At 37.5% G+C, this 12,178-nt stretch overlaps 1 protein-coding gene across 4 annotated transcripts in view; it reads right to left on the bottom strand.

The window, feature by feature from the left end:
- The window catches only part of Kcnip4 (potassium voltage-gated channel interacting protein 4), a 1,150,698-nt gene that overhangs the window by 559,052 nt on the left and 579,468 nt on the right, over window positions 1–12,178 (bottom strand).

Below are 12,178 nucleotides of genomic sequence, written 5' to 3'. Positions count from 1 at the left end.
GGGCAAACATCCCCCTCCACCCTCCCCTTCCTTATGGATGTTCCCCTCCCAACCCTCCCCCCATTGCCGCCCTCCCCCCATAGACTAGTTCACTGGGGGTTCAGTCTTAGCAGGACCCAGGGCTTCCCCTTCCACTGGTGCTCTTACTAGGATATTCATTGCTACCTATGGGGTCAGAGTCCAGGGTCAGTCCATGTATAGTCTTTAGGTAGTGGCTTAGTCCCTGGAAGCTCTGGTTGCTTGGCATTGTTGTACTTTTGGGGTCTCGAGCCCCTTCAAGCTCTTCCAGTTCTTTCTCTGATTCCTTCAATAGGGGACCTATTCTCAGTTCAGTGGTTTGCTGCTGGCATTCACCTCTGTATTTGCTGTATTCTGGCTGTGTCTCTCAGGAGCGATCTACATCCGGCTCCTGTCGGTCTGCACTTCTTTGCTTCATCCATCTTGTCTAATTGTGTGGCTGTATATGTATGGGCCACATGTGGGGCAGGCTCTGAATGGGTGTTCCTTAAGTCTCTGTTTTAATCTTTGCCTCTCCCTTCCCTGCCAAGGGTATTCTTTTTCCTCATTTAAAGAAGGAGTGAAGCATTCACATTTTGATCATCTGTCTTGAGTTTCGTTTGTTCTAGGGATCTAGGGTAATTCAAGCATTTGGGCTAATAGCCACTTATCAATGAGTGCATACCATGTATGTCTTTCTGTGATTGGGTTAGCTCACTCAGGATGATATTTTCCAGTTCCAACCATTTGCCTACGAATTTCATAAACTCGTTGTTTTTGATAGCTGAGTAATATTCCATTGTGTAGATGTACCACATTTTCTGTATCCATTCCTCTGTTGAAGGGCATCTGGGTTCTTTCCAGCTTCTGGCTATTATAAATAAGGCTGCGATGAACATAGTGGAGCACGTGTCTCTTTTATATGTTGAGGCATCTTTTGGGTATATGCCCAAGAGAGGTATAGCTGGATCCTCAGGCAGTTCAATGTCCAATTTTCTGAGGAACCTCCAGACTGATTTCCAGAATGGTTTTACCAGTCTGCAATCCCACCAACAATGGAGGAGTGTTCCTCTTTCTCCACATCCTCGCCAGCATCTGCTGTCCCCTGAGTTTTTGATCTTAGCCATTCTCACTGGTGTGAGGTGAAATCTCAGGGTTGTTTTGATTTGCATTTCCCTTATGACTAAAGATGTTGAACATTTCTTTAGGTGTTTCTCAGCCATTCGGCATTCCTCAGCTGTGAATTCTTTGTTTAGCTCTGAACCCCATTTTTTAATAGGGTTATTTGTTTCCCTGCGGTCTAACTTCTTGAGTTCTTTGTATATTTTGGATATAAGGCCTCTATCTGTTGTAGGATTGGTAAAGATCTTTTCCCAATCTGTTGGTTGCCGTTTTGTCCTAACCACAGTGTCCTTTGCCTTACAGAAGCTTTGCAGTTTTATGAGATCCCATTTGTCGATTCTTGATCTTAGAGCATAAGCCATTGGTGTTTTGTTCAGGAAATTTTTTCCAGTGCCCATGTGTTCCAGATGTTTCCCTAGTTTTTCTTCTATTAGTTTGAGTGTGTCTGGTTTGATGTGGAGGTCCTTGATCCACTTGGACTTAAGCTTTGTACATCATATTCTTTTTAGGATAAACTCCAAATTCATCATGGCTTACTAAGAGTTGCCTGACCAATACTTCTAGCAATGCTTAGTCTCAATGATTTTCTTTGAGTTCCTCTAACATAAACATTTTTTTAACCTCCTTAGAACCCATGTACCTGAGATTCTTGTCTCTGGAATTTTGTTCTTCTCCATATTTTGCTAAGTTGCTTCCTTCTCAGAATTTCTGTCTGTCCCCAAATGTTACTTTTGTAGAGAAATCTCTTCTGATTGGTCTATTTAAGATGATGGTCTCTTAATCTGATAGAAACAATTATTCAGTTATGCTTTTATCATCTTGATTACATTTTTACACAAATGGCTTCTTTAATAATTCCCTGAGGCTACGGAGAAAAGTCATTCTCTTTAGAGAATGCTTAGCCAGCAACCCTGAGGACCAGCCTACATTACCATTGGCATGATGATAAAATTTTCTAATCCCAGTGCTGGGGAGACAGAAACATGAGGTTCTCTGACCTCTAACCTAATCAGAAAGATGTAGGTCCCAGTGAAAGAGTATGTCCCAAAACCATGTGGATTGCTATTCTGAGAAGGAGTATCTTAGGCTGATCTCTTGCCTTTACAGACACAGTCATAGACAGACAGAAAAACAAACAGATATGCACACATACATACACACACATAAGCATGTCTGCATAAATGAACACACAAACGTATACAATACAATACAATAATCATCATCTTTGATCTCATATTTTGTATTTATATTTGTTGTAGTTTTTATATTTATTTTATCATTTATTTTTTATATGTAACAAAAATGACTATTTAGCTAAAATCACTGTTCCCCTTAATCACGATTTTACCATTTTAACAAAAACATAAAAGGTATATATAGTGAGCAATAAAATACTGAGGGATTAAAGTAAATAAGCTAATCAGGCCTTGATTGGAGTTCTACTCTCTTCACAGAGGCAGATCTCCACTTTGATATATCTTTTATGTTGACATCAGTAAGCTAAGCTAAGTGGTTTTATTCCATTTAACCAATTGGAGAAGTCAAATTCTCCAATGCATAGAGCAATTGTATAGTCTATCCTGCATTCCTGAATCCCCATGCCTTATTGTCTTCCACTACCTTATCAAGAACAAATTTAATATATTTATGCTATATTATAATTTAATATGTATAAGTGTCACTATTTCATTGTGATTTTCCCCATCAGATAAATTAAAAAGAGAGAAAATAAAACTGATGATACATCCTAGAGTGTTCTTTTGTAAGCTAAAAGGAGAGAGAACAGCAGAATCCATCAATGCAAATCCCCTGCATAAACCTGCCACAGTAAATTAAAGATGCGTTATGGAGAGAGAATGGATGCTGTGGTGTAAGACTCATGGCCGGTGGCCAAAAGGCAATTGTCTACTGTTTCTTAATAACTCAGTCCAAAAACCATGGGCATTTTATGCCACAATTTATCACATCACTTTAGAGATAAATTACAGGAAATAATAAAGGCTTTATTTTCCTAAATGTACTAAAAACTGTTACAGAAAGAGTTCTTAGTCTAAGAGCCCCACTCACTCTCTGCTGCACAGACTCTTCAAGAGAGCCGCCGAAGCAAGCTTTCATCTTCATTTTAGCAGTTATACATCCTCCATAAGCATGTAGCAAGCAAGCAATGGCCTTGCAGTTGAGAGTTTAGGGCCAGAAACCAAGCATTCAATCTTCCCCTCTGCGCTGTGGATGCTGTATGCTACTGAGTGCATTGCTCAGTGACATAGTAATTAAAATTAGATAATGATGTGTCTTCTAGGGTTGTGATGAGGAAGAAAAAGGTATGCACAGAAAAATTCTATGAGTGTATCTAAAATGAATGAATGAATGAATGAATGAATGAATAAGTTTTGTAAAAGCTCATTTTGCCACAAATACCACATTTGTTGGGTAGAGGTCTATATTTTAAAGACAAGCTATGCCCTTTCTCCATCTTTAAAAATATTTTTTTTGTTAGGTAAAATTTGCATACTATAAAATGCACGCATTTAAGTACATATTGAAAGGCTTAATGAGACTAACAGAGTTTCATGGTTTTTGTCAAAATCTTAACATTTGAACACTTGCACTACTGCTGAAGAATTCTTGTACCAACTTGTGGCTACTTTCTTCCCGCTCCCAGCTCCAGACTGTAACCATTCTAACTCTGTCTGTACTGATTAGGTTTTTCTAAGAATTGGATATAAATTATATTGTTCTGAATAATGCTGAGGCTCAACTCTGTGTTGTCATACATGGGATATGATTACTGTGACATATGACAGTTTATCCTATCATTATAGATCTGGTAAACAGACAGTTGAACTGTTTTCAGATTGTGACCAACACTGCTACTGTAATGCTTATTCGAAGATACTTTTCTAGATAGCTTTTCTCATTTCTATGGGCTAAGTTGTTAAAATACCTCTCTCATTAATAACCGCTACACCCTAGCTAAAATTCTAAAATGTGGCATTTGTACTCCTTCCTTCACCTCAAAGGCTATTCAATCATTGGGCCCTAAGTACTTAAATTCCAAGAAATCATATGCTACAGGAAGGAAAAGGCTTGGCGCTAGACAGAGGAAGCACTTGTCTGCTGAAAAGAGGTTTCATAAGGTCTGAAAACACATTGTATCACCTTACAGGTCAGACTGGAACTGAATGGAAACACTGATGGATAAATGATGCAGTAACCACACCCTAAGCAGAATTACTTAATCCTGAATCTATTTCACCTATGTTTAGATTGGTGCCTCAGATTAATGCTATGAATTTGAACTAGGAAGTCAGCAGACCCTTTTGTTTATTCCTTTTATCAATATGACAACCATGGGTTGTCTCCATTATCTGCTTTTAATTATTCTAATCTTCTCAGTCCACATTTTAAAGACAAGTGTCTGTGTAGCTGTTGAGGGTTGCTAGAACCCAGGATTTTACTCTAAAATCTCTGGGTAGCAATAAAATGAAGGTATGATATCTGTGGATTCAGGGGTAACTTTCGTGTAAGTAACATGTGACTCACATAATGGATCATGAGAAACTACTGATAATTACCTCACACATGAAGTAGTGAGGAACACATCAGTGCTTTCCTCTCTACTCCTCATCTCTGAAATTCCTTTGTGACCCTGTGAAAAAACAGCGTCCTTCTTGCTGTGTTTCCTCTACTTGGAAACCGAAGGTTTTGTTAGATGTTCTTTGTACTTTCTTCCACCTTCAAAAGCTTACAGTGTCCTTAGAAACTGAAAGATGTATAAACAAAATAAAAATTACAGCCAACGTCTCTCTCTTTTGCTTTTGCCTTGAGTACTTTCTGGACATAGACCTGTAAGAAGCCAGGATAAGTCACCGAAAGCATGAGACAGAGTGCAGCTGGACATTGGGCTAATATTTGACAAGCCTAGAATTCACAAGCTGCCAACTCTGCCTCTTATTTTTGGAGTTTTTCTTGCATGTCGCTATACATCTCTGGTCCTATTTGCTTGAGGCCATCTTTTCATTCAGAGTTAACTGGGCATAAAACACATATTGGTGGCACTAAATGAAGGAGATTGGTTTGTGCAGCATTCAAGAAGTTAAAGTCCAAATGATTGCTATTACTATTAAACGGTCCACTGGGAGGTTATGTGTTATGTCCCTTTATGCTTTATGCAGACATTGCTTGGGGCATATGTGGCTATTCCATTTGGGGTTACTATCTGTACTAGTGTAAGGTGCTGTATATACACATATCAATTACAAAGGTTCATAATACTTGACCGCTGATTCAAGGGAAATGATGTGTATCTCTCTGTATTGCATTCCACACCCAACTTGTGACGGAAGTGGTACTAGCATGTTTGTGCATCTAGGGATGTCAATCCCAAGGAAATAGTCTTATTTCTCTGTATGTTATGTTACGCTGAGTTATGGTAACACTGTTTCATATACTTAAACATTTACATAAATAGTATTATATTGCATGTATTACTTAACAATTTCCTATGACAATTAACACTATAACTGAGGATTTCTCAACATAGTTACATGAGTTACCTCAATATTTACATAGTATAATATTAAATTTTTAATGAAACATTTATTTTTCTTTTCCTGATGTTTTAAATTGTATCAACCTTTTATGATCATAAATGTATTATCTATAAATATTGCAGTTGCTCATTCTTTGTCCTTTGTGTGCCAGTTGAAGGAATTCTCTAGGGTAGAATAGAATCTCCAGATAGTAAAAATTGAACAACTTCATCTTTCCCAAATGTTATTAAATTATATACGAAAGGTTAAAGCTTTACATTCATTCTACTCCTCAAGATAGAAAATACACATTTTTACATCCTCCTAAAGCTCTGTATTTTTAGATATTTTAACTTTTTCATGTAAGAAAACTTTTTTCAGAATAGCCTATAAAAACAGCCTTTGAAACTTGCTCTGGGTATACCTCTGTGCATGGTTTTGTAGGGAGTGCAAAGTGAAATGCATGTATTAAAAATACTGTGGAACCAAAAAAGCCTAGTAGCCTCATCCCTATCATTGAAGAAAACCAACAAAAGCATTTAACCCAATCTTAAGTTTCTTTAATATTAAAGGCAGAATAAAACAATTACTCATGTTCCTTTCACCTTCAATAACATCTGTGCAATTATAATTCATCAGAGCTGACAAACCAGTACAAGATGCTACATGTATGTGGAACAATTTAGAAAGAAGGCGAGATGTGGATGAAGACATTAGAAGAATGCAGCATGATACAGAAACCAAACAAGGACTGGCAGACATTTGGGTAGACTTCATGAAAGCAATCCAGATACATTTCACCAGGATGACAAGCACAGAACTTTTAAGAATGGACAGAGGAAAGGAAAATCTTAAGCAGAGAAGCAGAAAGAAGCTGGAAAAGAGGGAGGGAGAGAGACAAAGGAACAACATTGAGTCACAAAATAGAATGAAGGAAAATAATGTAGACCGGAAGACAGAGCATGCGCTGTGAGTGTGTCACAGGCTGTTACGTGCCGAGTGCTGGGAGTTGAGGTCTGATATGCTGTGTTCCTATTTTGTCAAAGTATAATAAATCTTCATCATTTTGCTGATAATTTTATTTTTAGAAACCCCTCAGAGCAATTTGAAATCAAATCTGCCCAAATTGTGAATTGAAGCAGATGGTCATTTTGTTTCCACTTTTTTTTTTTTGGTTCTTTTTTTCGGAGCTGGGGTTGTTTCCACTTTTAAGTAAAGCTGTAACAGGAATATCTTTACGGATCAGAGGCTGACTGCAGTCATTGCTCCAGAAGGGTCCTCAAGCTTTTAAGGCTGAGAGAAGCTTTTCTTAAATGAGAATATAGTCTGCTGAAATGGCAACATTGAGTATGCACACTTCTTCATATCTATGGATTTTATTAGGACGGTTTTAAAGATTCATTATTTTACAATTATACCAAGCATAGAAACGTTTCAGAATTAAGATAGAAATTTATTACTGCAACACAAATCTTAAAAGTTAAAAAAAATAATTCCTGAGAGAACAAAAACGTAATCCCTGCTAATAAGCTTTAAGTAATGTTTATGCAAGAGTGCTTCATGCTTTCATTTTTAAATGTCTTAATATATGTTATTTTTGAATGACTGAACTATTTCATTGTTCTTTAAGAACGTAGACATAAGCAGACAAAGCCATCTCTGAATATCAAGGGTGCCGATCTACATTTTTCCCATTACATATAGGTGTATTCGCTTCTGTAACATTACGTAATTGTGTGGTGTTTGTTTGTATAAATTCTTTCCTTTTATTTTGCCAGCTTCAGGGTTGCACTTAGCCATGGTAAACTGCTTTCAATAGTGTTGCATTTGTATCATTATTACTTTTCTTCTATAAGCAGTAGGAATCACACAACGTAAGACTGACTCTATAGTGCCACTAAAGACTCAAGGTCATATTTGTGCCACTACTCTAAACAGGTAGTTTCTGTCCCTGGCTTGAAGATAATTGCCTTGCTTTAGCCAGTATTTTAGAATTACAGGCAAAAACAATGGACAAACCTATTCTGTCTTTCTCTCTGTCTCTCCCTCTTTTTGTGTGAATGTGTTTATAATGCAATGTTTGCTGATAAAATGTGGATATGGCAGTAAAATGAAAAACTTAATGTCAACATTCTATCCAACAAATAATTACCCAAGACATAGTGTGCCAAACTAAGAGATATGGGGATATCTTATTCTGTAGGAGACTGTGAACTATTCTGAGGAGTGGGAACGATGGGCATTGCTCTCCTAAACAAAATGACCATCATCTTAATAAGGAAGACATGAAATTATAAGTTTTATGAACATGTTTTGCCCTATATCCCTGAAGGGTTACTTCGAAGATTATAAATAAAGTCTTAGCATTTTTAATCACACTATAACTCTACTCCAATAAGGAATATATTTATAAATAATTGCTAATGTTATATCGATCACCTAAGCTCTATAGCAAATGACATATACACTAAAATACTTATCTGATTCCAAAACCCAGACTTCTTATTTAATAGATTACAGCAGATTAAACAGTCTAATCTGGTAAAGATTAAAAGATTGCTTTAGAAGCAGATAGATCAGTGAAATCTATAGGAAAGCCATTGAGAGAGGCTTGAGAAAGCAGAGACCTAAGAAAATCTCAGGAAAGTATTATCACCATGTATCATGAGCGCAGCGAACTACAGCATGGAATATGTATCTGCTTCCCATTTTGATTCATAGGGCCCCTTCCCTGCAGAAGAAGTATCTGTCTGGTGCGCAGAACACAGTTTCTATCTGCAACAGCCTCAGACACACAGAAATAGTTGACTTTGGTCATTTGACAGTATGCTGCCTCAGGATTATCTGGCTCTAGAAGAGGCTATTTTTTTCACATAATGTTGCTAAGTGACAGACGTGATGAGGGAGAGCAACATTAATTCAGAGGAAAGAGTGTGAATTGATAGAGAAACAGGAATGCACAGTCCTAATCATAGGTTGACAAGGTGAAAAATGCCTTAGACTGCACATGGGATATGAGAAGGTTAATGTTAGTATGGCATCCGGGATAGGAATAGACAGAGAGCGAAGAGCTGAAAGAGTTAGAGAGGCAGAGCAAAGAGGAATGACAATGGAGATGGCTTTATCGGTCCATGTTGAATTGGCTCTCCTATGAAAAGTGATGGGAAAACAATGCAAAGCAGCCATTGGGAGGAAGACAAGGCACTTGGAGGCTTATTGACTTTAATACAACAATGGAATATTTCCGAAGAAATACCTGGAATTTGAATTGCATTGCTATTACTCCTGAGAGCACAGGGACGGTGGCATAGAAAGGCATTTGCCATTCATCATAATATCTTGTATCTTCCTCTAGACTTACCTGATTCAATTCTTCATCAATCATTGAGGCATTTTACATAGGTCTATTTCAGAGTTGTTTATATATCCTTTTCTCTGAGATTATTTCATAAGGCCTTTAAAATGATCAACACTCTATACAGTACTATTTTTGGTTTATTTTTAATCTTTAAAATTATTTGTATGTGTGTGTATCTATTTATAGAGGGAATATGTACACGTGAGTGCTGTTATCCTTGAGGATAGAGGGATCAGATACTCTAGAATAAAAAGGTAGGAGTCAAAAGTGGTTATGATCTGCCAATCCTGGGTGCAAGAAATCAAATTCTGGCCTTATGTAAAACAACATATGTAAAAGGCAGTAGAAGGCATCCACCTCTCTAGCCCATACTATTATTAACGAGAAAACACTCTCATAGAGGTGACATTCTCTCATTTTTTGTTTGTTTTTTGCTGATAAATCGTAAGGATATTTTGATCAATTTTTCCTTCCTTCTTCACTAATCTATGGGGAAATTTTTGGATAAATTGTGCTTTAAGTATAAGTCTTCTTGAAAGATTTATGGCCTGCTATAACTTTTTTGAGACCTGTTATCTCATCTGTTGTCAGATAGTTCTTAATGAGTTCCTTCTTGTTTAAAAATAGCCCACTTACATCTTAAAAATATTATCAGTCCTAACCAGATTACTCCTAATTGCTCTTTTAAAACTGATTTCAGATCAATTATTTGAAGCCATCTGTTATTTCAATTCAAATTTGCTGCACTTGAAAGAACAAACCTTGATTTCTGTTATTTCTGATTTGTTCTGGTAGCTGTAGAATGGTAGCCTGACAGAATCAACTATGGAGCCGTTACTGAATAAGCCCGACATAGTGTAGACATCACAGTGTAGATATGGATGCTTTCCTCCAAGCTGATTCTAGGTCATGTCAACTTAACAAAGTTAAACTGTCAAAGACTCATCATCAGGTCTACCTCAACATGTACAATTCTATATATTAGACTGTGTATACTTATATGTTTATCCTATAACTTATAATATAACAGCATTATGTTTTCTTATTTTATAATATAATATATGTCTGTCTAATACACAGTAGCTCTGTTTTGTAATGCACCATATCCTATAAGATTCATGTTCACCCACAACTTTAAAATGTGAGAAGACTTTTAACCATGGCTAGTAACATAATTAGTTAAGATGAGATCATATTTTATTATAATAATCCTTAACATTCTACATCTGATATCCCTATAGATCAAATGAAATATATCATTGGAGAAAAAGTTTTAGAAAAATAGAGTCAGAGATCAGAGAAATACAGCTACAGTCCAAGAAGAGATAATGGTTGGCAGCAAGTATAATAATCTGTGAAGAGGAAGTGCCTTCCCAAGGATGTTTGGGAAAATATATCACTGAGCACATGACTGTAAGATAATAAACTTCTGTGGTGAGATCTATGCAATTTGTAATGGCAGTCTAGGAAACTAATCCAGACAGTAAATGATATACTGATATTGTATATGTACACACACACACACACACACACACACACACACACACACACACACACACACCACATGTGGAATTACTTAGAACAATATGACTTTATTTACTTTCCAATTGTACTTGCTATCTGCTATGCAAGTTTCCATATATACAGATAAAGTATATGAATTCTGGATCTTAAGGAAATGTTTCTAAGTTAGAAAGTAAGGGAAAAACTCATTTTATTTAGTTCATTAGGATTTCTTATTGTAGACCTAGATGTGCTCTGTAGTGTCGCCGAAAAGACCAATAAGCGGCATAAGAAATGGTGATGGCATTTTTTTCTAGATGCTTTAGCTATAGCAAACTGGACCTCTTGTTTCTCACTGACCATTGCTAGGATGATTCATTTCCTGGATCTTAGCAATTTGTTCCTCTGTGTTGGGCTCACCTGCCTACTGATTCTGTTACAGTCACAGTTCTGACACCACAAAACCCTCAACCGTCTTTGGCTGGAGGTCTAATATGAAGCTAAAACTGACTTAATCTCTGTCGTGATCCGACCTGCTACTAGGCAAAACACAGTTTGTGTTCCGCAAGGTGCTGCTTAGTAATATTTATTAGGTAACCTCCTTTGTGCTTTTAGTCCCTTTCCCTGACTGTCAATGAGGGTTTTTTGTTTGTTTGTTTGTTTGTTTGTTTTTCTAATCTACACAAATAAAATAAAAATGAGAAAGGACTGCAACCAACTTATGTAGAGTGTTAAAGTCATGCTTGCAGAAATCATTTTCCTTCCTGAAAACAGGTATAAGCAGGCTGGGTGACAAGAGTGCTGATTTCAAAGAACAGATGAAAGACTCACAGGTGAGACAGTAGGAAGGATGCTGAGCTTGTCAGGGAAGGGTCCTTCTGATATGAGAGTGAGTTAAATGTGACATCTACTTTGGAACAAAATAAATGGTTCTCTACTTTATGAACACAGAGGAAAGCATGATATAACATGATATAACTCTATCCCAACACAGAGTGCTGCCTTTATAAAATTTCTTTCAAGTGCAGACCGACAGGAGCCGGATGTAGATCGCTCCTGAGAGACACAGCCAGAATACAGCAAATACAGAGGCGAATGCCAGCAGCAAACCACTGAACTGAGAATAGGACCCCCGTTGAAGGAATCAGAGAAAGAACTGGAAGAGCTTGAAGGGGCTCGAGACACCATATGAACAACAATGCCAAGCAACCAGAGCTTCCAGGGACTAAGCCACTACCTAAAGACTATACATGGACTGACCCTGGACTCTGACCCCATAGGTAGCAATGAATATCCTAGTAAGAGCACCAGTGGAAGGGGAAGCCCTTGGTCCTGCTAAGACTGAACCCCCAGTGAACTAGACTGGTTGGGGGAGGGCGGCAATGGGGGGAGGGTGGGGAGGGGAACACCCATAAGGAAGGGGAGGGGGGAGGGGGATGTTTGCCCGGAAACCGGGAAAGGGAATAACACTCGAAATGTATATAAGAAATACTCAAGTTAATAAAAAAAATTTTTCTTTTAGTCTGAGTGTGTGTGTGTGTGTGTGTGTGTGTGTGTGTGTGTGTGTGTGTGAGAGAGAGAGAGAGAGAGAGAGAGAGAGAGAGAGAGAGAACATTACCATGCTTTCCAGAGTAAAATGAGAGCTGAAACATTGTGTTCAAGGCCA

Source organism: Rattus norvegicus, chromosome 14 (assembly GCF_036323735.1).
Source record: "Rattus norvegicus strain BN/NHsdMcwi chromosome 14, GRCr8, whole genome shotgun sequence".
Taxonomy (NCBI): Eukaryota; Metazoa; Chordata; class Mammalia; order Rodentia; family Muridae; genus Rattus; species Rattus norvegicus.
The sequence above is the reverse complement of the archived record's forward strand: the minus strand, read 5'-3'. Positions and strand labels throughout refer to the sequence as shown.